A 25,352-nucleotide genomic window follows, 5' to 3' on the forward strand; every position below is an offset into this window, starting at 1 on the left:
CAGAAAATTACTTAAAAATAAGACATTTTAATCAAAATGCAAAATTTCCTTCCTATTTGTATTCTAAAGCAGTTGTTTGCTTGAATGTAACCGGGGTATGAAACAGGGTTAGAGATAAGGTGTTATTTTGGCACTATATTTTTACCGAAGCTAGTATTTTCTATCACATACCCCTAAAGAAAAACCTTGACTTCATTCATCACAAATAAATGATAGGTAAACACACCCCCCAAATAACAACAAATGGACAAAGCAAAAACAAAAAGACCTGGGGCGCCTGGGTGGCTCAGTGGGTTAAGCCTCTGCCTTCAGCTCAAGTCATGGTCTCAGGGTCCTGTGATAGAGACCCACATCGGGCTCTCTGCTCTGCGGGGAGCCTGCTTCCTCCTCTCTCTGCCTGCCTCTCTGCTTACTTGTGATTTCTCTCTGTCAAATAAATAAATAAAATCTTTAAAAAAATTAAAATTAAAAAAAAAAGACCACTGGCTGAGTGTAGGGCAGCCTATGAAATTATTTGGATTTTTTTTTAATTTGGATGGTTTTCTTTTTTTTTTAATTTTTATTTTTTTCATTTCTTTTCAGCATAAGAGTATTCATTGTTTTTGCACCACACCCAGTGTTCCATACAATACCTGCCCTCCTTAATACCACCACCTGGCTCCCCCAACCTCCCAGCACCCCCCCTTCAAAACCCTCAGTTTATTTTTCAGAGTCCATAGTCTCTCATGGTTCATCTCCCCTTCTAATTTCCCTCAACTCCCTTCTCCTCTCCACCTCCCCATGTCCTCCATGTTATTTGTCAATCTCCACAAATAAGTGAAACCATATGATAATTGACTCTCTCTGCTTGACTTATTTCACTCAGCATAATCTCTTCTAGTCCCATCCATGTTGCTACAAAAGTTTGGTATTCATCCTTTTTGATGGAGGGATAATACTCCATAGTGTATATAGGCCAAATCTTCCTTAATTTGGATGGTTTTCTTAAGCACCCCTTATTTTACCTCCTCTTTAATCAATATAGTGATTTTTTTTCACCCCTCCTGTCCTTCACTGATTTTCTTTACTAAAGAGCTGTGCCAAAGAGAGTTGTGAGACTCCAACTTTGTGAACGCATCCCCAAACCACTGTCCTACTAGTGGGGCAGTCTCTCACTGGAAACAACCCATTTAAGCAGTAGAAATATTATACATACTTAAGACATCTAGTTCCAAAATACATTCAGCAGTATCAGTTACTACTACTTGGATATAAGAAATTTTCATTAAATATACTATCAGCCTATTGCTGGATGGTCTAATGACAAAATATACAAATGTCAACTGCAGATGGTCAAACTGTCAATAAAATGACAGTTCAATTTAAAAGATGAAGCTGTTGTTGGCTGATTATCCTAAATCATGCAACTTCACTTCTACCACACTCTCATGATCTAAAGCAAGTTAAAGGGGAGAAGAAATTACATCTCTAGATGGAGAAATTGACATTAAAGAATTTGAAACAGTGATGAATCTGAAAATGCCTCTAAACTCAAAAATAGCTGCATAAAATCAGCTCACACTTCAATATTTCTAATTTTCCAGAATCCTGGGTCTTTTGATCCTCATGGTTTCTGCAACAATCTGATGACTTTAAATCAGTGATTGGGTGCTCTATTTGGCTTTTTTAGTTGTTCTGTGAACAAGTTCTCAGAGGCAGAAATCTATCAATAATTGTTAAAGCTCATATTAAAATATGTCTGTTTACTGCTGGGGGTCTTGCCAGCTGTTTTTACCATTATTTTAATATATTCAGGTAGGAAAGAACGAGGAATATTGTTATATTCTTTATCCCAACTCCTGAGGTTGCTCCACATCTACCAACTGGTCCTTGGCATTCTATTATAAGCAGGAGGACTCCCTTCTTTTCAACTTAGAATTGCTCCATTGATTGCTTATATGTATGGACTCATGAACTTTTAGTTTTCAAAAGCTTATAACTCATTGCTGTACTTAATAATTATGATGCTCAAACTGTCCCACATTTTGTCTCTTTGGAGAAATCCCTGTTCACTCTCTCTGCCAATATTTTCAAATTTTTTTAAAGATTTTATTTATTCATTTGACAGACTGAGATCACAAGTGGGCAGAGAGGCAGGCAGAGATAAAGAGAGGAAAGTAGCTCCCCACTGAGCAGAGAACCCAATGTGGGGGCTGGATCCCAGGACCTTGAGATCATGACCCGAGCCAAAGGCAGAGGCTTAACCCACTGAGCCACCCAGGTGCCCCTCTCTGCCAATTATTTTAAAATTTATTTTTTATTTATTTTCAGCATAACAGTATTCATTATTTTTGCACCACACCCAGTGTTCCATGCAATCCACACCCTCTATAATACCCACCACCTGGTACTCCGACCTCCCACCCCCACCCCTTCAAAACCCGCAGATTGTTTTTTAAGAGTCCATAGTCTCTCATGGTTGACCTCCCCTTCCAATTTCCCCCAACTCCCTTCTCCTCTCTAACTCCCCATGTCCTCCATGCCATTTGTTATGCTCCACAAATAAGTGAATCCATATGATAATTGACTCTCTCTGCTTGACTTATTTCACTCAGCATAATCTCTTCCAGTCCCGTCCAGGTTGCTACAAAAGTTGGGTATTCGTCCTTTCTGATGGAGGCATAATAATTTTTTAATCAGAGTTCTTTTCTATTGAGATGTATGAGTTCCTCATATATTTTCAGCTATTCCTTCTGGGAGAGGAATAGTTATACCACAGTCTGAGCAGATGAGCCTGAGTCTTCTGAGTTCAAACAACTGGACATCATTTATGTAATGAAAACTTTGGACATCAGAGGGTAGAGTCACTCATCATAAATATTGACCCACACACTGCTTGCAAATGGACTTTGTCCCATTAGCAACCCCCTACCTATGACAGAGCACGACACAGTGCAATGTCTTTGACAGTTTCTGAATATACATAGGACAAGAAGGAACACATCAATTTCTCATACATATAGTAATGAAAGTTTTAATTAGTGTACACTGAATTGGCAAGGGGCTTCATGTGTAAGTTCACTTTAGTCTTTCTTTTCACTGTGAGTATTGCCTTAATTTTATCAGTTGAATTCAGGCACTCTTTTTCTCTAAAACAGACCAAGGTGTTTTAGCACTTGTGCATTATGGTTTAGAACAGTTGCCAGAAAGTCATGGCATCCCCAGATGGGAACTCAGAAAGAACAGGAGATGGGAAAGCATACCCAGGGAGCATGGAGATGGCCAGACAGGCAGAGAGGCTTTCTTTTCTTTGGGTTTTCTCCCCAGGGTCAGTGCCACCTCCTCCTCTACACCTCTCTCAGTGTCAGGAAAGCCCTGGAACTCAGGGACTCTTTCTTTTTCCCCTACACATGCTATTATGGCTTTGCCCTACATCACTGAGAATGTTCTTGCAACACTTCCTTGCAACCCTTCCTTGGGTCCTTCACCCAACGCTTCCTTCCCCAAAGGTATGGGTAGGGTGAAACTTGGCTCCTTGTATCAAGCAAATCTATAAAAATGTCTATGTCTCCTCTTCCTCAAAGTTTCCCAACATTCTTGGCCTTTTTATTTAAAGCAGCTGAGGTCAAGAAAGAAAAATCCTTCACTGACAGTAAATGGTCTTTGATTCAGTGGTGGCCTAGAATGTGCTTAATCTTCACCCTATACCTACTGATGATATCAAACTTCCAAAGACTTAGAACACTCATAATCCCTGAAAAGAGGATAGAGCTCCAGCCAACGGAGAGACTGTAATGAAGAAAAAGTAGCTACACTTGGGTTAAGTATAGCATAACATTCAGACATGCTGAATCACTACATTGTACACCTGAAATTAATATAATGTTGTATCTTGATGAAATCCCAATAGTTCATTTTTGCCCTTGCTTCCCTTGCCTTTGGAGTTGTTCCTAGGAAGATGTTGCTGCGGCTGAGGTCGAAGAGGTTGCTGCTTGTGTTCTCCTCAAGGATTTTGATGGATTCCTTTCTCACATTGAGGTCCTTCATCCATTTTGAGTCTATTTTCGTGTGTGGTGTAAGGAAATGGTTCAATTTCATTTTTCTGCATGTGGCTGTCCAATTTTCCCAGCACCATTTATTGAAGAGGCTGTCTTTTTTCCATTGGACATTCTTTCCTGCTTTGTCGAAGATTAGTTGACCATAGAGTTGAGGGTCTATTTCTGGGCTCTCTATTCTGTTTCATTGATCTATGTGTCTGTTTTTGTGCCAGTACCATGCTGTCTTGATGATGACAGCTTTGTAATAGAGCTTGAAGTCTGGAATTGTGATGCCAACAACGTTATCTTTCTTTTTCAATGTCCCTTTTGCTATTCAAGGTCTTTTCTGGTTCCATATAAATTTTAGAATTATTTGTTCCATTTCTTTGAAAAGGATGGATGGTACTTTGATAGGAATTGCATTAAATGTGTAGATTGCTTTAGGTAGCATAGACATTTTCACAATATTTATTCTTCCAGTCCAGGAGCATGGAACATTTTTCCATTTCTTTGTGTCTTCCTCAATTTCTTTCATGAGTACTTTATAGTTTTCTGAGTATAGATTCTGTGCCTCTTTGGTTAGGTTTATTCCTAGGTATCTTATGGTTTTGGGTGCAATTGTAAATGGGATTGACTCCTTAATTTATCTTTCTTCTGTCTTGCTGTTGGTGTAGAGAAATGCAACTGATTTCTGTGCATTGATTTTATATCCTGACACTTTACTGAATTCCTGTACAAGTTCTAGCAGTTTTGGAGTGGAGTCTTTTGGGTTTTCCACATATAGTATCATATCATCAAAAGCTTTTGGACAGCAAAGGAAACAGTTAACAAAATCAAAAGACAACTGACAGAATGGGAGAAGATATTTGCAAACAACATATCAGATAAAGGACTAGTGTCCAAGATCTATAAAGAACTTAGCAAACTCAAAACCCAAAGAACAAATAATCCAATCAAGAAATGGGCAGAGCACATGTACAGACATTTCTGCAAAGAAGACATCCAGATGGCCAACAGACACATGAAAAAGTGCTCCATATCACTCGGCATCAGGGAAATACAAATCAAAACCACAATGAAATATCACCTCACACCAGTCAGAATGGCTAAAATAAACAAGTCAGGAAATGACAGATGCTGGCGAGGATGCAGAGAAAGGGGAACCCTCCTACACTGTTGGTGGGAATGCAAGCTGGTGCAACCACTCTGGAAAACAGCATGGAGGTTCCTCAAAATGTTGAAAATAGAACTGCCCTATGACCCAGCAATTGCACTATTGGGTATTTACCCTAAAGATACAAACGTAGTGATCCAAAGGGGCACGTGCACCCGAATGTTTATAGCAGCAATGTCCACAATAGCCAAACTATGGAAAGAACCTAGATGTCCATCAACAGATGAATGGATCAAGAAGATGTGGTATATATACACAATGGAATACTATGCAGCCATCAAAAGAAATGAAATCTTGCCATTTGTGACAACATGGATGGAACTAGAGCGTATCATGCTTAGCGAAATAAGTCAAGCAGAGAAAGACAACTATCATATGATCTCCCTGATATGAGGAAGTGGTGATGCAACATAGGGGCTTAAGTGGGTAGGAGAAGAATAAATGAAAGAAGATGGGATTGGGAGGGAGACAAACCATAAGTGACTCTTAATCTCACAAAACAAACTGAGGGTTGGTGGGGGGAGGGGGTTTGGGAGAAGGGGGTGGGATTATGGACATTGGGGAGGGTATGTGCTTTGGTGAGTGCTGTGAAGTGTGTAAACCTGGTGATTCACAGACCTGTACCCCTGGGGATAAAAATATATGTTTATAAAAAATAAAAAATTATTAAAAAAATAAAATAAAAAAATATATATATAATGTTGTATTAGCTACACTCAAACAAAAAAAATTTAATAAAAAATAAAATGGTAACCCTTTTCCTGTACCCTATTTCAGTTAAAAAGTGCTATGTAACAAGTCACCCCAAATCTTAGCATCTTAGAACATAAATTTATTATTGTTCATGATTCCAGAGGTTGACTGATATCAAGTGGGTGATTCTCGCTTGATTCCATCATTTAGTTGTAATCAGATATTAACTGGCATTGGATTGATAAGAAGGCTGGCATGGACTGTTTATCCAAGATGGCTTCCTCAGTCATGTGTCTGATGCCACAGCTAGAATGGCTGTAAGAGATGGGCTGACAAGGCATCTCTTTAGGGTCTCTCCATGGGGTTACTTACGCTTCTTGGCAATATCAAGGTATTCACAAGGCACCTGGATTCCTCCAGGGCATGTGTTCCCAAAAAAGATGGAAGTTGCAAATCTTCTCATCTCTCTAAGTCATGCAACTCTGGTTATACCACATTCTCATGATCAAAAGCATGTTATTGACCCAACCAAATTAAAAGGGAGAGAAAAGAATTTGTAGCTTGTAATGGAGAAAATGACATTGATCCACCACAAATGATGTAATCCACCATAGCCATGAATCTGAAAATGCCTCTGTGGGCAAAATTAACTACATACAATCAGTTCAATCTTCAAAAGTTCTACTATTTGCAAAGTCTTTGTCCTCTCACCCTCATTAGTTCACCAGATATCTGATGCTTTAAGCCAATACTTTTGGTGTTGTACCTGGCTTTCCTGGAAGTTCTTGGAACAATTACTGGTAGCGGTAGAAATCTACCAATAAACTCTAACAACTAGAAAATTACACTTCTTTGTATTGTTGGGGTTTTGTCAGTTGTTTTGTCATCATCTTTAATATGCTCACATAGAAAAGGAAAGGGAATATAATTATATTCCTAATTTCATACACATTCACATACTCTTTTATTATTTTTATTTTTTTAATTTCTTTTCAGTGTTCCCAAATTCATTGTGCACCACATCAAGAGCTCCATGCAATACATGCCCTCCTTAATACCTACCACCAGGCTCACCTAACCTCCCACCCCCCTCCCCTTCAAAACCCTCAGTTTGTTTCTCAGGGTCCACAGTCTCTCATGATCCATCTCCCCTTTCAATTTCCCCCAACTCCCTTCTCTCCATCTCCCCATGTCCTCCATGTTATTCCTTATGCTCCACAAATAACTGAAACCATATGATAATTCACTCTCTCTGCTTAACTTATTTAGCATAATCTCTTCCAGTCCCATCTATGTTGATACAAAAGTTGGGTATTCATCCTTTCCGATGGAGGTGTAATACACCCTTGTATATATGGACAATATCTTCTTTTTTTTTTTTAAGATTTTATTTATTTGACAGAGATCACAAGTAGGCAGAGAGAGAGAGAGGAAGGGAAGCAGGCTCCCCGCTGAGCAGAGAGCCTGATGCAGGGCTCCATTCCAGGACACTGAGATCATGACCTGAGCTAAAGGCAGAGGCTTTAACCTACTGAGCCACCCAGGCGCCCCTGTATGATATCTTCTTTATCCATTTGTCCATTGAAGGGCATTTTGGTTCCTTCCACAGTTTGGCAACTGTGGCCATTGCTTCTATGAATATTGAGCTACAGATGGCCCTTCTTTTCACTACATTCACTACATTCACTACATTGCCCAATAGGGCAATTGCAGGGTCATAGGGAAGTTCTATTTTTAACTTCTTAAGGAATCTCCACACTGTTTTCCAAAGTAGCTGCACCAACTTATATTCTCACCAGCAGCATAAGAGGGTTCCCCTTTCTCCACATCCTTTCCAACACTTGTTGTTTACTGTCTTGCTAATTTTGACCATTCTGACTGCTGTAAGGTGGTATCTCAGTGTGGTTTTGATTTGAATCTCCCTGAGTACTAGTGATGATGAACATTTTTTCATGTCTGTTAGTCATTTGTATGTCTTCTTTAGATAACTGTCTGTTCATGTCTTCTGCCCATTTTTTGATATGATTATCTGTTTTGTGTGTGTTGAGTTTGAGAAGTTCTTTATAGATCTTGGATATCAGCCCTTTGTACTCTCATTTGCGAATATCTTCTCCCATTCTGTGGGTTGCCTCATTGTTTTGTTGACTGTTTCCTTTGCTGTGCAGAAGGCGTTTGATCTTGATGAAGTCCCAAAATTTCATTTTTGCTTTTGTTTCCTTTGCCTTTGGAGACATATCTTGAAAGAAGTTGCTGTGGCTGATGTCAAAGAGGTTACTGCCTAGGTTTTCCTCTAGGATTCTGATGGATTCCTGTCTCACATTGAGGTCTTTTATCCATTTCAAGTTTATCCTTGTGTATGGTATAAGAGAATGGTCAAGTTTCATTCTTCTACACATAGCTGTCCAATTTTCCCGGCACCATTTATTGAAGAGACGTTCTTTTTTCCACTGCATATTTTTTCCTGCTTTATTATTTGACCATAAAGTTGAGGGTCCATATCTGGGCTCTCTATTCTATTCCATTGGTCTATGCATCTTTTTTGTGCTGGTGCCATGATGTCTTGGTGATCACAGCTTTGTAGTAAAGCTTGAAATCAGGCAACATGATGCCTCCAGTTTTGTTTTTCTTTTTCAAAATTTCCTTAGCAATTCAGGGTCTCTTCTGATTCCATACAAATTTTTGGATTATTTGCTCCAGGTCTTTGAAAAATACTGGTGGAATTTTGATCAGAATGGCATTAAAAGTATAGATTGCTCTAGGCAGTATAGACATTTTAACAATGTTTATTCTTCTGATCCATGAGCATGGAATGGTCTTCCATCTTTTATTTCATTTCATGAGTGTTCTGTAGTTCCTTGAGTACAGATACTTTACCTCTTTGGTTAGGTTTACTCCCAGGTATCATATCATTCTTGATGCCATAGTAAATGGAATCAATTCTCTAATTTCCCTTTCTGTATTTTCATTGTTAGTGTATAAGAAAGCAACTGATTTCTGTACAATAATTTTGTGTCCTGCCACATTACTGAATTTCTGTATGAGTTCTAGTAGTTTGGGGGTGAAGGGATCAGGAGGAGGACTGGAACAAACAGCTTAGAAGCCATGAAAACAGAATTAGGGAAATAAATGATGCCATGAAATGTTCAATGTCAGAATTATTGGAATCCTTGAGGACAAAGAGAAAGAAAGAAGACTAGAGGATATAGTTCAACAAATTCTCCATGAAAATTTTCCCAATCTGGGGAATGGAACCAGTGTTCATGTCCTAGATTCAGAAAGATCTTCCCCAAAGATCATATAATCTAGGAAGACCTTGAGACACCTGATTGCAAAACTGATGAATCATAATTTTAGACAGGAGCTCTTGAGAGTAGCTGGGGGAAGAGATTCCTTACGTACAGAGGAAGGCCCATCAGAATAATGTCAGACCTGTCCGCAGAAACCTGGCAAGCCAGAAGGGGCTGGCAAGAAATATTCAGGGCACTAAATGAAAAGAACATACAGCCAAGAATGATTTATCCAGCATGGCTGACATTTAAAATGGATGGAGAGATTAAGAGCTTCCAAGACTGGCAAGATTTAAAAGAATATGTTACTGGGATCCCTGGGTGGCTCAGTGGGTTAAAGTCTCTGCCTTCAGCTCAGGTCATGATCCCAGGGTCCTGGGATCGAGCCCTGCATTGGACTCTGCTCAGTGGGCAGCCTGCTTCCTCCTCTCTCTCTCTGCCTGCCTCTCTGCCTACTTGTGTTCTCTCTGTCAAATATGGATCCCTAACTCTATGGTCAAATAATCTCTGTCAACTAAATAAATAAAATCTTTTAAAAAAGAATATGTGACCACCAAGCCACATTACAAGAAATATTAAGGGGGGTTCTATAAAAGAAGAAAGAACCCAAGAGTGTCATAGAACAAAAATTTATGGAGAAAATCTATAGAAAGAAGGACTTCACAGGTAACACAATGTCAATAAAAACATATCTCTCAATAATCACTCTCAGTGTGAACAGCCTAAACACTCCCATAAAACACCACGGGGTTGCAGATTGGATAAAACAACAGTACCTGTCCATATATTGTCTACAAGAGACACGTTTTGAACCTAAAGTTAAATCCAGACTGAAAGTGAAGGGATGGAGAAGCATCTTTCATGCCAATGGGCCTCTAAAGAAGGCTGGGGTAGTGATTCTCATATCAGATAAATTAGATTTTAAACTAAAGACTGTAGTCAGAGATACAGAAGGACACTACATCATTCTTAAAGAGTCTATCCACCAAGAAGATCTAACAATTGTAACTATTTATGCCCCTAATATGGGAGCAGCCAACTACATAAGACAACTGTTAATCAAGATAAAGAGTCATATTGATGTGAATGCATTAATAGTAGGGGATTTTTAAAAAGATTTTATTTATTTATTTGAGAAAGAGATCACAAGTAGGCAGAGAGAGGCAGAGAGAGAGGAAGGGAAGCAGGCTTTCTGCCTAGCAGAGAGCCCAATGTGGGGCTTGATCCCAGGACCCAGGGATCATGACCTGAGTTGAAGGCAGAGGCTTTAACCCACTGAGACACCCAGGTGCCCCAATAGTAGGGCATCTTAAGACACCACTCTCAGTAATGGACAGATCATCCAAGCAGAAAATCTATAAATAAACAAGATCATTGAATGACACATTGGACCAGATGGACCTCATAAATATATACAGAACATTCCACCCTGAAACACAGAATACTCATTCTTCTTCTTTTTTTCGGTCTTTTTTTTTATTATTTCTTTTCAGCATAACAGTATTCATTGTTTTTGCACCACACCCAGTGCTCCATGCAATCCGTGCCCTCTCTAATACCCACCACCTGGTTCCCCCAACCTCCCATCCCCCGCCCCTTCAAAACCCGCAGATTGTTTTTCAGAGTCCATAGTCTCTCATGGTTCACCTCCCCTTCCAATTACCCTCAACTCCCTTCTCCTCTCCATCTCCCCTTTTCCTCCATGTTATTTGTTATGCTCCACAAATAAGTGAAACCATATGATAACTGACTCTCTGTGCTTGACTTATTTCACTCAGCATCATCTCTTCCAGTCCCGTCCATGTTGCTACAAAAGTTGGGTATCCATCCTTTCTGATGGAGGCATAATACTCCATAGTGTATATGGACCACATCTTCCTTATCCATTCATCCGTTGAAGGGCATCTTGGTTCTTTCCACAGTTTGGTGACAGTAGCCATTGCTGCTATAAACGTTGGGGTACAGATGGCCCTTCTTTTCACTACATCTGTATCTTTAGGGTAAATACCCAGTAAGTGCAATTGCAGGGTCATAAGGAAGCTCTATTTTTAATTTCTTGAGGAATCTCCACACTGTTCTCCAAAGTGGCTGCACCAACTTGCATTCGCACTAACAGTGGAAGAGGGTTCCCCTTTCTCCACATCCTCTCCAACACATGTTTCCTGTCTTGTTAATTTTGGCCATTCTAACTGGTGTAAGGTGGTGTCTTAATGTGGTTTTAATTTAAATCTCCCTGATGGCTAGTGATGATGAACATTTTTTCATGCATCTCATAGCCATTTGTATGTCTTTTTTTTTTTTTAATCAAACAAAAAGAGACTTTATTCGAGAATGGTCAAGAGGAAAAGAAGGTCCTTATTGTAATGATAAAGAGGTCAAACCATCAGTAAGATATTACAATTGTAAACATTTGTGCACCCAACATCAGAGCACCTAAATATATAAAGCAATTATTAACAGAACAAAAGAAGAAATATATAGCAATACAATAACAGTTGGAAACCTTAATACCTATTCTAAGCTCTAATAGTGGAAAGACCATCCAAACAGAACTGATAAGAAAACAGTAGATTTGAACAATACTACAGACCTTGCAAGACCTAACAGACATATGCATTACATTCCATCCAACAACAGCTGAATACACAATTTTTCTTATTTCTTTTCAGCATAACAGTATTCATTGTTTTTGCACCACACCCAGTGCTCCATGCAATACGTGCCCTCCCTAATACCCACCACCTTGTTCCCCCAACCTCCCAGCCCCCACCCCTTCAAGACCCTCAGGTTGATTTTCAGAGTCCATAGTCTCTCATGGTTCACCTCCCCTTCCAATTACCCTCAACTCCATTCTCCTCTCCACCTCCCCATGTCCTCCATGTTATTTGTTATGCTCCACAAATAAGTGAAACCATATGATAATTGACTCTCTCTGCTTGACTTATTTCACTCAGCATCATCTCTTCCAGTCCCCTCCATGTTGCTACAAAAGTTGGGTATTTGTCCTTTCTGATGGAGGCATAATACTCCATAGTGTATATGGACCACATCTTCCTTATCCATTTGTCCATTGAAGGGCATTTGGTTCTTCCCACAGTTTGGCGACCGTAGCCATTGCTGCTATAAACGTCGGGGTACAGATGGCCCTTCTTTTCACGACATCTGTATCTTTGGGGTAAATACCCAGGAGTGCAATTGCAGGGTCATAGGGAAGCTCTATTTTTAATTTCTTGAGGAATCTCCACACTGTTCTCCAAAGCACATTCTTCTTGAGCGCACATGGAACTTTCTCCAGAATAGACCACATACTGGGTCACAAATCAGGGCTCAACTGATACCAAAAGATTGAGATTATTCCCTGCATATTCTCAGACCACAATGCTTTGAAACTGGAACTCAACCACAAGAAAAAATTTGGAAGGAATTCAAACACCTGGAAGCTAAAGACCACCTTGCTTAAGAATGTTTGGATCAACCAAGGAATCAAAGAAGAACTTAAACAATTCATGGAAACCAATGAGAATGAAGACACTTCAGTCCAAAACCTATGGGATACAACAAAGATGGTCCTAAGGGGGAAATACATAGCCATCCACGCCTCCCTCAAAGAAATTGAAAAATCCAGAATACACCAGCTCTCTTTACACCTTAAAGAACTGGAGAATCAACAACAAATTAAGCCAACTCCACACACAAGAAGGGAAATAATGAAGATTAGAGCAGAGATCAATGAGATAGAAAATAGAGATACAGTAGAATGCATCAACAAAACTAGAAGCTGGTTTTCTTGAAAGAATCAATAAGATCAATAAACCACTGGTCAAACTAATCCAAAAGACAATAGAGAGGACCCCAATTAATAAAATTATGAATGAAAAGGAAGAGATCACATACTGTTTATTTTGAGACACGATAGACAAGCCCGAAATGAAGACTGCTTTACATCCTGAAAATCAGTGTAGCTATCCCCTTGAGAAGGAAAGACACTTCAAAACAGATTGCATTGCAAGGAAGGGAAAGCAGTAACACGTCCAGAACAGTTTTGACATGAAAAACTAATGACTAATGAACATTAAAGACAACTTAAGTAGAGCTGACTGAGTTTCAGATTATGAGGAGATATAATCAGTTGCACAGGAGTAAAGAAATGCCCATTTCATAATACTGGATCCTTCATCATTCTTTATTAGATGTTCTTCCAAACTTTCTTTAATGCCTGTCAAAACTTGCCATTTTCAGTGGCTTCAATTTCCACCCATATTCTGATAATATACCTTTTTTTTAATTTTTTATTTTTTATAAACATATATTTTTATCCCCAGGGGTACAGGTCTGTGAATCACCAGGTTTACACACTTCACAGCACTCACCAAAGCACATACCCTCCCCAATGTCCATAATCCCACCCCCTTCTCCCAAAACCCCTCCCCCCAGCAACCCTCAGTTTGTTTTGTGAGATTAAGAGTCACTTATGGTTTGTCTCCCTCAATGTTTATAGCAGCAATGTCCACAATAGCCATACTATGGAAAGAACCTAGATGTCCATCAACAGATGAATGATAATATAACTTTTAATTTGAGTTCTCAGTATGCTGTTCTACTATTTCTATAAATGAAATACCAATATTTTCACAATGTCACAAAAAGACTGCTTTACTTATTTCTCAGGGGTTCAAAAAATCTCTGTCTAAATAAATAAATAAAATCTTTTTTAAAAAGACCATTTGGTTATATCTTTGTTTATGTAATGATTTTTCATACATGTTTTAATAAGTTCTGATTAGAAGAGGCAAGGATGACTATAGAATTTTCTTCAAATCCACATGATTATTGTGAGGCAGGATTAACAAAACAGAGTTGAAGGTGAAGGGAGCTTATTTTTCCAGCATTCTTATCCTCTTGAAAAGAGAAAATACTTTGAAAGAGGTAGTGTTACAAGGAGGGAAAAACAGCGACATGAATGGAATAGATTCAACACACAAGACTAATGACTAATGTATACCTGATAAGACTAAAAAGAGTTGACTGAAATATAGATTAGGAAGACACAGAAGTTCCAGAAAAGTTAGAAGTATCTATCTGCATAATGCTGGGTCCATCACAATTTTTCCTTAGATTCTCTTCTAAATTTCCTTTATTGTTCCTCTATATTGAGAACTAAAATTCCTTAAAGTTGAGAACTACACAACTCTCCTCATTCAATTTCCACCTATATGCTGAATTGATATACCATTTGTAATATATGGTTTCATATTGATACAGGATAAGTTGTTTCTTGTTTTAATTTAAACTCCCAATATGAAAATCTAATATTTCTCTGAAAGAGATGCAAGTCTTTTAAGGGTATCATGGAAAGACTGTTTTACTTGTTTATTTCTCAGGGTATAAATGAAAGGGTTCAACAAAGGGGCAACAGATATAGTGAGCAGAGAAACTGCCTTATTAATGGCCACTTCATCCTTAGCTGAAGGCTTGACATACATAAATATGCAGCTGCCATACGTGATGGAAACCACAATCATGTGGGAAGAACAGGTGGAAAAGGCTTTTTTCCTCTGCTGGACAGAGGGTAATCTTAGAATTGTCCTAATGATGTATATGTATGACAGAACTATACACACAAGGGTCATTATGAAAGTCAAAACAGCACAGACTATAACCAGCTGCTCTATAGACCAAGTATCTGAACATGAATTCTTCAGTAATGGAGAAGCATCACAATAAAAATGGTCAATAACAGAGTCACAGAATTCCAGATGGAGACTCAAACCAAGGAGTGGAAGGATAATCAATAAGGCGGATACCCAACAACTGAGGATGAGATTCCTGCAGACTCTGTTGTCCATGATGGTCACATAATACAGGGGTTTGCAGATAGCCACGTAGCGATCGTAAGACATCACAGCCAAAAGGAAAAATTCTGTAGATCCAAAGAGGACAATAAAAAAGATTTGGCTGAAGCAAGCCTTGATGGTGATGGTTCTGTCCCCACTTGATATGACGTATAGGTATGGGGGGACACAGGCAGTTGTGAATGAGATTTCTAAGAAAGAGAAATTTTGAAGAAAAAAATACATAGCTGTTTTTAAATGAGAATCTACCAAGATGAGAGAAATTATGGTCAGATTCCCAATTACGCTTAACATATATGAGATGAACAGAAAGATAAAAATAAAAATCTCTAGCTGTGGGTCATTTGTCAAACCCAGTAAGATGAACGTTGTTACTGCTGAATGGTTTCTCATCATTGGCTTCACACCACTGCCCAATCTTCACATAAAAGTCACAGAAATTGTATCTGAGGAGCAATGTCAAAATATGACAGGATGAATAGTGACTATAAACAAAAATTAAACCTAGTCACATGCTGTGCCTTGTATAACTGCAAAACAGGTCTTTCATGAGGTGATGACCTTAGTCCCACTGAATGTACCACAATGAAACAAACACAGTTTGTCGAGTTTGTCATCTATTACATGAACTACCTTGGACAAGTCCTTTAACCAATCTGTGCTCCCAATTTCCTCCTCTGTAAGATGGTGTAATGATAATACTACATCTTAAAGTTACTATGAGGTTTAAATAAGATAAACTAAGTACATGCTTATGATAGTATGAAGGAAATAATAAGTACTGTACAGATATTATTTTTTGTATTTTCTGAAGCCAGTCTCTGATCACCTCAAGAAGACATTTAGCTCTTCACATAGCAGCTCTCCTTGTCTGTTTTTCACATCATTAATTTCTTCCCCTTTTCTAGATTAGTATCAACCACACACAAATGTGCTCTGGGATGCTCTTATATAATTTATTTAATTCCTTCCCATTAGGGAATGACACTTCCACCATACACTTTTAATAGTTTCATACAGTTGTCATATCGTTTTGCCTTTTGTAAACTTTCTAATATGAATACTCAAAACAAAATCAATTTAAGTCAATGATGACAAGAAGGAGGACATAAAACTGAAAGCTGAACTGGAAAAAATCAACCGATTTTCATCTCAAATGAATACCATAACCATACCAGTGGGGAAAAGAAAGGACTAGTGCAAGTTCTGATGAACACATTATCTAACTATATCCTCTCAGTCTTGGTCTGATAGGAGGATAAAAAGTAATGTGAACAAATCCTGAACTCTTTTTAGTACACTTGTTTTTTCAAGGAGTATGAATGAAACTATGCTGAAACTATTTTCAATTTATTATAGGACTGAGTAATGAGAACATTTTGATTGTCAGAGATTTTTATAAGGAATTAGAAAGATATCAATATGGATTGGGGAAAGATAAGAAAGAATCCTAAATGGTTGGAGAAGAATGGGAAGTTTCAGCATAAATTTATAATTCTGAAAATATGTATATAAAGATATATATGCATTTTATATATGCTCATGTCTATGAGTGCATGTTTATTTGTATACTGTATTATACATATATATTCTTGCTTGTATTTTTTAGCCCACTAAAATGGCTAAGTAAAAAGATAACCAAATAGCACTGAGCTCACTCTAGAGCCCCAAGATGAATGAACAGAGGTCCCCTTAAAAAAATGGCTGATCCAGGACTGAAATAAAATAGGTACAGGTGAACATGCAACATCTTGCTATGCCAAAAGTAAGGAAATTCTCAGACAATGGGGTTTGCAACAAGGTTCACTGAAACCAACTTGAAGGAGGTCCCACTGGCAAAATGTGTGACAATTTTAGCACCATAATTAGTAAGCACAGAAATTAATTATAAGCATTGAAAACTAAGAATTCATGAGACCAAACATATACACAGGCAATGGATCAAGTATAAGTTGATAGGAAGGGAGAACTCTTGTTCATAGTAGAATGCCAAGGACCAGCCCACATATGTGGAGCAAGACCTTGAGTTGGAAATCAGACATTGGCAATCACTACAGCAAAGATCAAATCAGGCAAAAACCATTGAGAGATACAAAACTGGGGAAATTTTAGTTGAGGAATAGAAAACTTGTGTGTTCTTTAAGTGTATTCATATAGACTGCTTGTTAGCTATAAAAAAAAAAAGTAATGACCATATAATTGGACAATTTGACCTGGTGATCATATGTATCACCCTGAAAATAACCATACTATCTATATAGTACTCTGAGAATGAGAAACCTGAATTGAATGAGGAGAAAACATCAAGGAAACCCAAACTGAAGAAGTTCTATTGAAAAAGGAAGTGGAAACAAACTATATTCTTCAAAAATGTGCACCTCAAAAATATAACAAAATATACAGGCTGTGGAAATATTCCAAAGAAGGTTAAAGAATCATAACTATTAAATACAATGACTGACCTAGTTTAGGTACTGTTTAGAAGGGAGAAAAATTCAATTTAAAATGTTCCCTATGACCCTGCCATTGCACTACTGGGTATTTACCCCAAAGATACAGATGTAGTGAAAAGAAGGGCCATCTGTACCCCAATGTTTATAGCAGCAATGGTCATGGTCACCAAACTGTGGAGAGAACCAAGATGCCCTTCAACGGACGAATGGATAAGGAAGATGTGGTCCATATACACTATGGTGTATTATGCCTCCATCAGAAAAGACAAATACCCAACTTTTGTAGCAACATGGACGGGACTGGAAGAGATGATGCTGAGTGAAATAAGTCAAGCACAGAGAGTCAATTATCATATGGTTTCACGTATTTGTGGAGCATAACAAATAACATGGAGGACATGGGGAGAAAAAGAAAAGAAGGGCATTGGGAGAAATTGGAAGGGAAGGTGAACCATGAGAGACTGTGGACTCTGAAAAACAATCTGAGGGTTTTGAAGGGGCAAGGGGTGGGAGGTCAGGGTGCCAGGTGGTGGGTATTGTAGAGGGCATGGGTTGCATGGAGCACTGGGTGTGGTGCAAAAATAATGAACACTGTTATGCTTAAAATTAAAAAATACTAAAAAAAAAAAAGTTGATGTAAAAAAAAAGATACATTTACCTTGATGAGCACTGAATAATATATGGAATTGGTGAATAACTATACTGTATATCTGAAATTAATGTAACACCATATATTAATGTATATTGAAATTAAAACTTAAAAATTTTTAAAAACAAAAAAGAGAAACTTTCAGCTAATCCATAGAATTGTGAGAAATAATAAATTACTTTTTTTAAGCAACTAAAAAAAAAGGATGTTACTGGTCAGGAACAAAGTAAAAGTATGGATGGCAAATTTAATAAAATTATTGATTTGGTGTTAAATTCACTGAAGTCAAGAACATTACTATGGACTTGCAAGTAAAAATCTCTATTAAGACATGCACACTGCATTATGTAAGGATACAGTAGTTAAGGGCCATGATATCTGTATTTTAACCACAAATGTGTCATAAAAATTGTTATGAAGAGAGACAGACAGCAAATAATAAAGTAAGTAGAATAAAATATCAACATTATGTGAATTGGATACTGATGTGTTTTGTACTATTCTTAATTGTACAAGCTTTCTATAAACTTGAAATAATTTCAAAAATAAAATGTTAAATTTAAAGATAAGTCTTCATACTGTCTATTCACTATCACCTGAAAGAGAGGGAAAGCTAAATACACACACACAGAGTTGACGCTTGAAAAACACAGAGATTAGAAGCACCAACACCCTGCACTGTCAAAAATCTGTGTATAACTTTTGTCTTTCCAAAAATTTAACTACTGATAACCTACTGTTGACCAGAAGACTTGCCAATAAGAAGCCTTACATGTAACTTTCAACTGACACATACTTTGCATATTGTAAGTATTATATATTGTACTTTTATAGTAAAGTAAGCTAGAGAAAAATGTTAAAGAAAATCATAAGGAAGAAAAAATACAATTATAGTACTCTACTGTGTTTATTAAAGAAGAAAAAATATATCCACATAAGTGGACCCACACAGTTCAAATCTGTGTTAAGGGGCAACTGCAGCATCTTTTTACAATGAAATACATTTTTTTTTAGATCTTTCTGGTTTTTATTTATTTTTTTTATTTTTTTATTTATTTTCAGCATAACAGTATTCATTATTTTTGCACCACAACCAGTGCTCCATGCAATCCGTGCCCTCTATAATACCCACTACCTGGAAGATGTGGTCCATATACACTATGGAGTATTATGCCTCCATCAGAAAGGATGAATACCCAACTTTTGTAGCAACATGGACGGGACTGAAAGAGATTATGCTGAGTGAAATAAGTCAAGCAGAGAGAGTCAATCATCATATGATTTCACTTATTTGTGGAGCATAACAAATAGCATGGAGGACATGGGGAGTTAAAGAGGAGAAGGGAGTCGGAGGAAATTGGAAGGGGAGGTGAACCATGAGAGACTATGAAATACACTTCTAATTTAACAAAAGCTCACCAGCACAGTATACTAGACAAAAATCCCACATGTCTCTCTGAACTGAATTCTCTGTTTACCCTCTTTCCCCTCTCAACTACTCTTTCATTCATGGCAGCTGGAGGAACTTTTTTAAAATACTCATTAGTCCATGTCCCTCCCTAACTTAAAATGCAACAATAGCTTCTTATTATCCATAGAACAAAGCTTATGCCATAGCCTACTAGTCACCTCCCATCCCCACTGTCTTTGACCACATCCTGGTTATCTGGCTTTCTGTCTGATCCTCAGGGCAGACCTCCTTTGGTTTCTACACATGCTGAACCATCTGCCTACATTGTTCTCCTGTCGGCATACTCCTGGAATCATGTTGTCACTGTGGGTTCAATTCAAATGTCATCTACTTCTAGGACTGACCCCTGACCACCAAATTTGGTGAGACTCCTCCCATCTGTTCACTCTAATATACACCAGTCTTTTTAGGTTTCTTCCTAATAATCAACACTTTCCAAAATTATCTGTCTTCCCCTCCCTTAAAACTAACTGTAAGTCCCACTTGGGAAAGGAATTTAAACATCTTATATTCTCATTTATACCCAGCACTAAATATAATGTCTGTCACAGAGTTTTGCATGACAAATTTTGATGAATTTACACTTTCACAACCAGAATCATGTAAACATATATATTAAATATAAATAAAGAAATGAATCTCTACAGTGGATTTTTCACTTTAGTGAAAAGGATGAGGATGTATTTTAGAGAACATGGGCAAAAGAGTGCTCTTCATGAGATGCTTTTTGCCAAAATCTATTTAATTATATTTTTAATGGATTGGTCATATCCACTCTGAAGAAGGAAAAATGACCATATGTTCCAGAATTTTCCTCCATATTATTGATGTTCTCCTTCTTAATACAATTTATACGTACATCAGTATATCTATCAATGTGGTAAGAAGACCAAAGGCCAACTACACAAATCACTCAGGGTCTGGGCAAGAGCAACATAATTGTGGTTCTGAAATGCCTAATTGAATACATGGTCTATCCAGCCCTTTGCTACCTTCGATCAATGTTCTAGGTCTCTGCTATTTAACACAGTAGCCATTAGCCACATATGAATTATTTTTTTAAGTGTCCAAGTGGCCTGAATACTTTACTTTTTTTTTACTAGTTTCAGAAGTATAATTTAGTGATTTATCACTTGCATATAACACCCAGTGCTCACTTCAAGTGTCCTCCTTAATGCCCATTACCCAATTATCCCTTCTCCCCCACCCACCTCCCCTCCAGCAACACTGTTTCCTAGAGTTCAGCGTCTCTTGTGGTTTACCTCCCTCTCAATTTTCATCTTATTTTATTTTTCCTTCCCTTCCCCATGTTCATCTGTTTTGTTTCTTAAATTCCACATATGACTGAAATCATATGGTGCTTGTCTTTCTCTGACTAACAAATTTTGCTTAGCATAATACCCTCTAGTTCTGTCCACATCATTGCAAATGGCAAGATTACATTCTTTTTGATTAGCCACATGTGATTTATTATCTGAACACTGAAAGTGTGGCTTGTCTCATTCTCTCCTTCAGCCATCCAAGACGCCAAAAGGAAAGAAAACAAGGGAAAAAAGTTGGCCCTGGCCCCTGCTGTCATGAAGAAACAGGAGGCCAAGACGTGGTCATCCCTTGTTTGAGAAAAGGGCAAAGAATTTGGGCATCAGAAAGGACATCTAGCCCAAAAGGAACTTTACCTGCTTTGTCAAATTCCTCTGCTATATCCAACTGCAGCAGCAAAGGGCTATTCTCTATAAACATCTAAAAGTACCTCCTGTGATTAACCAATTCGCCCAGGTCTTGGACCACCAAACAGCAACTCAACTGCTTAAGCTGGCCCACAAATACAGAGACAAAGCAAGAGAAGAGGTAGAAATGGTTTGCTCAGCTGAGAAGAAAGCTGCCTGCAAAGGAGATGTCCCCAGTAAGAGGCCACCTCTCTGCAAGCTGTCACCACCTTGGTGGAAAACAAGAAGGCTCAGATGGTAATGATTATATATACCTGGATCCTACTGAGCTGGTTGTCTTCCTGCCCACCCTGTGTCATTAGATGGGGGTTCCCTACTGCAATATCAAGGGGAAGGCCAGGCTGGTGCATCTGGTCCACAGAAGACCTGCACCCTGTCACCTTCATACAGGTTAACTCAGAAGACAAAGGAGCTCTGGCTAAGCAGGTGGAAGCTATCAGGACCAATGACTGACAGATAGGATGAAATCCACTGTTACTGGGGAGGAAACATCCTGGGTCAAAAGCCCATGACTCACATTGCCAGTTGGAAAAGGCAAAGGCTAAAGAACTGGCCACTAAACTGGACTGAGTGGATGCTGTTGAATTTCCTGTACATAAGAGTGATAAAAGGTCATCTTTCAAAACAAAAAATGTGACTGGTTTGGATGAGATATGCAGCAACTATAAAATACATATAATATTTAGAAGACTTGATAAGAAAGCTTAATATTAAATATCTCAATAATTTTATTATGGATAGTCACTGAAATGATAATATGCTGGATATATTTAAATAGAGAAATATATAACTTAAAATCTTGCTTGTTTCTACCACTTTTGTAAATGGTACTATTGGAAAATTCTGGATTGCAAATGTGGCTTACACTGTATTTTTATTGGCTAAAGTTGTTATAATATTTCATGTCTTCTCCCATTAGAAAATTTAAAAAGCATCCCCATAAGACCCAATTAGTTTGGTGTCTAAATAGCTTCCTCTGACTTTTTTATTATTCCCAACAAATGTATGTTTCCTGCATCAAGGATATGAAGCTCACTTTACTTTTGTGAAATGAGTGAATAGTATCAGTTTCCACTAAGAAAAGTTCCCCAGTATAATACCAAGGTTGCAGATATTACAAAAAAGAGGGGTGGGGAGAGATATTAACCTGGGTTTATGAGACAGATCAATGATTAGTGACACTGGTGCTAAAATAGAAGGAGATTTTTCTAATTGAATCTTTCCCATTGATAATTGAGATAAATGGAATAGATATGTAGACAGACACTTGATAGAAGAAATAGAGACAAAGTGAGGGTTCCGTAGACACCTGGAGACTTGTTTCTGTGTGCCAATCAAACCACTATACCTGCGAAGCTATCAATTTAATTATAGATTAAATGAGTCCGCCCATGTTGTCAATTTGATGAAGGTTCATTTGCTCTTTAAAAAAATCTCAAAAATTGTCTTAATATCAAAAATAAAGTTTGAAAAAAGTATTTGAGGAAAAGTTGACTGGCTCAGTCAGTAGAGCATGCCACTCTTGATCTCAGGGTCATGAGTTCAAGCTCCATATTGGGCGTGGAAACTGCTTTTAAAAATGTTCAAAAAGGGGGGGCTCCTGGATGGCTCTGATGGTTAGGCATCTGCCTTTGGCTCATGAACAGCTCAGGGCATGATCTCTAGGTCCTGGGATCGGGCTCCCAGCTCAGCAGGGAGCCTGTTTCTCCCTCTGTCTCATCACCCACTTGTGTTCTCTTTCTTTCTCAAATGAATAAATAAAATCTTTTTTTAATGTAAAGAAAGAAAGAAGTATTTTATTTTCTCTCCCCAGATTAAAATATGTAGTGAAACATATTATATAGAGAAAAGCAAAAATATCCTCTCCATCAGTTACAAATACTAAGGGTACCTGACAAGTAAAAGATTCAGTACTTACCTTTGACATTCTTCATTGTTTCACTTGGAAGCTGTACCTCAAGTGACATAAGTGAACCTCCAACTGAACAACAAGATACCAGTAGGAGCATCTAAGCACATTTTTTGGCCCTTAGGAACCCATACTCACTATGAATATACATATGGCTGCTAGGTTACAAGATATACCATCCTATTTTCAAATGAGGAACTATGTCTGTGCACTCTAAGGAAAGGGAAGATAACTAAGTTCAAAAGTTAAGAAGCCTCTCTAGGTCTTCAGAAATGGGTGTTCTCATTTTCTATGAGGCCAAACAGATTTTTAAATTAAAGACCCTCCTTATTACCTTCTTCAAATATGGTACATAGAAAAAAAAACTCAATAAAAAGGTCCCTAAGGCCCCTGAATCAAAACCCTCTGATGAATCTAAACTATAATTTATTTTGGCAAAAAAAAAATCCCAACCCAAGCACCAATGGGGTTAGTACCCTTGGAGAGAAAGAGAGGTAATAAGAGAAATCAGCTCAATCCAGGCATAGAAAAGTAAGATTCTAATTACAAATCAGAACTATTCTTCATCATATATTCACACATGGTTTAGGCAGTGCAATGAGTTAGGCAACAGTCTTCCCATATAAAACTACACATATATGCATATTTAATATAGAACAATTCAAAAGTAGATATGAAACATTAAAAAATCATAGAACCTATAAACCCAAAAATGAACATTATTATTTAGGTGGTTGTCCTTCAAAATGTTACCCATGTTTGCATACATATATATATTTTTTTTTTTAAGAATAATATCACGCATCTCACACAGTAAGTTCTTCGATATTTGTCAAATGATTTATTCCCATTAGAATCTGAGATTATCCTTATTAACTAGCCTTCTTTTTTAATGGTGTGCCTGAAGTCTTCTTTAGGATGATTGATTTTTTTCAGAGAGTTTAGAAAGATACTTTTATTCATCTAAGATTAAACAACTTCAATCTTACCTAGATTATAAGGTGATTTCATGATTAATACTGTTCAACTTAATAAATACTATCTAGACATCAAAATAACATTTTTCTTTAAAAATTACCCATGTAATTTATGTACTAAAATAATGTAAAAAATTATTAAAAATTGCTTCACTAATGGTACACATAGGTTATATAAAAATAAAATGTTTTTTAAAAGCATGTATTTTCACACTGTATATCCTGGAAGTTTATATGAATTCTTTAGGGAAATCTTTGATACATACACATCCCATACCCCAATAGGTAAAGTCCTTTTTATATGTCATCATTGTGTTCTACTTTTTTTTTAATGCAGTTTGTGTGATCACTTGATTAATGTTTGTCTTCTTAAGTTTTGTGATGGAAGGGACTATATCTGTTTTGTCCACCAGTATATGTTCCTGGTATCTAGCACAGTCTGGCCTTGGTTGGGGTGTGATAAAAGCATGTGTTGAACAAATTAATGAAGTCCACGCATTTAAAATAACCTGATGGGAGGCAATAGAATTAAGCAGTCAAACAAGCAAAAATCCTAAGAATAAACAGCAGAAAATCCTTATTGGAAACATGGTTATTTGACTACAATATTTTTGTTTTGGTGTCTATAAACAGCCTGCAGGTGTTCAACGAAGTATTTGGGGAAGGAAGCTAAGAAAGGTGTCTTCCAGTTTCTTATATAGAAATTCAGCTTATTGTTGTCATTTCAGGTTGTTCCATAGTTATTTTTAAGGTATGCAAAGTTTGTTTTATCTAGTGATCATTTCTTTATAATTTCTTCCATTGGTTTTGTACTTAGACCTTATTGTGTTCAACTATTTACATGTAATTTTTATGTGTTATATTTTAATTTTTATACTTTTAATATATCTGATCTTTTTGGAAAAAAAAAAAAAGAATACGACGCAGCATTTTAACTTACATTTTTACCTTAAAATCTTTTTGCGAGAGAAAAAGAGTGAGCATGAAAGGGGGAGGGGCAGAGGGAGCAGCAGGCTCCCACCTGAGCAGGGAGCCCAATGAGGGACTTGATCCTAAAACCCTGGGATCATGACCTGAGCCAAAGACAGATGTTTAACTGACTAAGCCACCCAGGTGCCCAGTAAATATCTTTCTATTTCAAACC

At 37.6% G+C, this 25,352-nt stretch overlaps 2 pseudogenes across 2 annotated transcripts; one reads left to right on the forward strand and one right to left on the reverse strand.

Annotated features, from left to right (window-relative positions):
• Positions 1–14,540: 14,540 nt before the first annotated feature.
• LOC309869906 (olfactory receptor 6C2-like) lies at positions 14,541–15,415 on the reverse strand (annotated as a pseudogene). The gene has a single exon. The product of its transcript is annotated as an olfactory receptor 6C2-like (transcript).
• A 1,348-nt stretch (positions 15,416–16,763) lies between these two features.
• LOC309870326 (large ribosomal subunit protein eL8 pseudogene) lies at positions 16,764–21,892 on the forward strand (annotated as a pseudogene). Its single transcript has 2 exons — positions 16,764–16,787; positions 21,111–21,892. The product of its transcript is annotated as a large ribosomal subunit protein eL8 pseudogene (transcript).
• Positions 21,893–25,352: the final 3,460 nt, after the last annotated feature.

This window comes from Mustela nivalis, assembly GCF_964662115.1.
Source record: "Mustela nivalis genome assembly, chromosome: 7".
Taxonomy (NCBI): Eukaryota; Metazoa; Chordata; class Mammalia; order Carnivora; family Mustelidae; genus Mustela; species Mustela nivalis.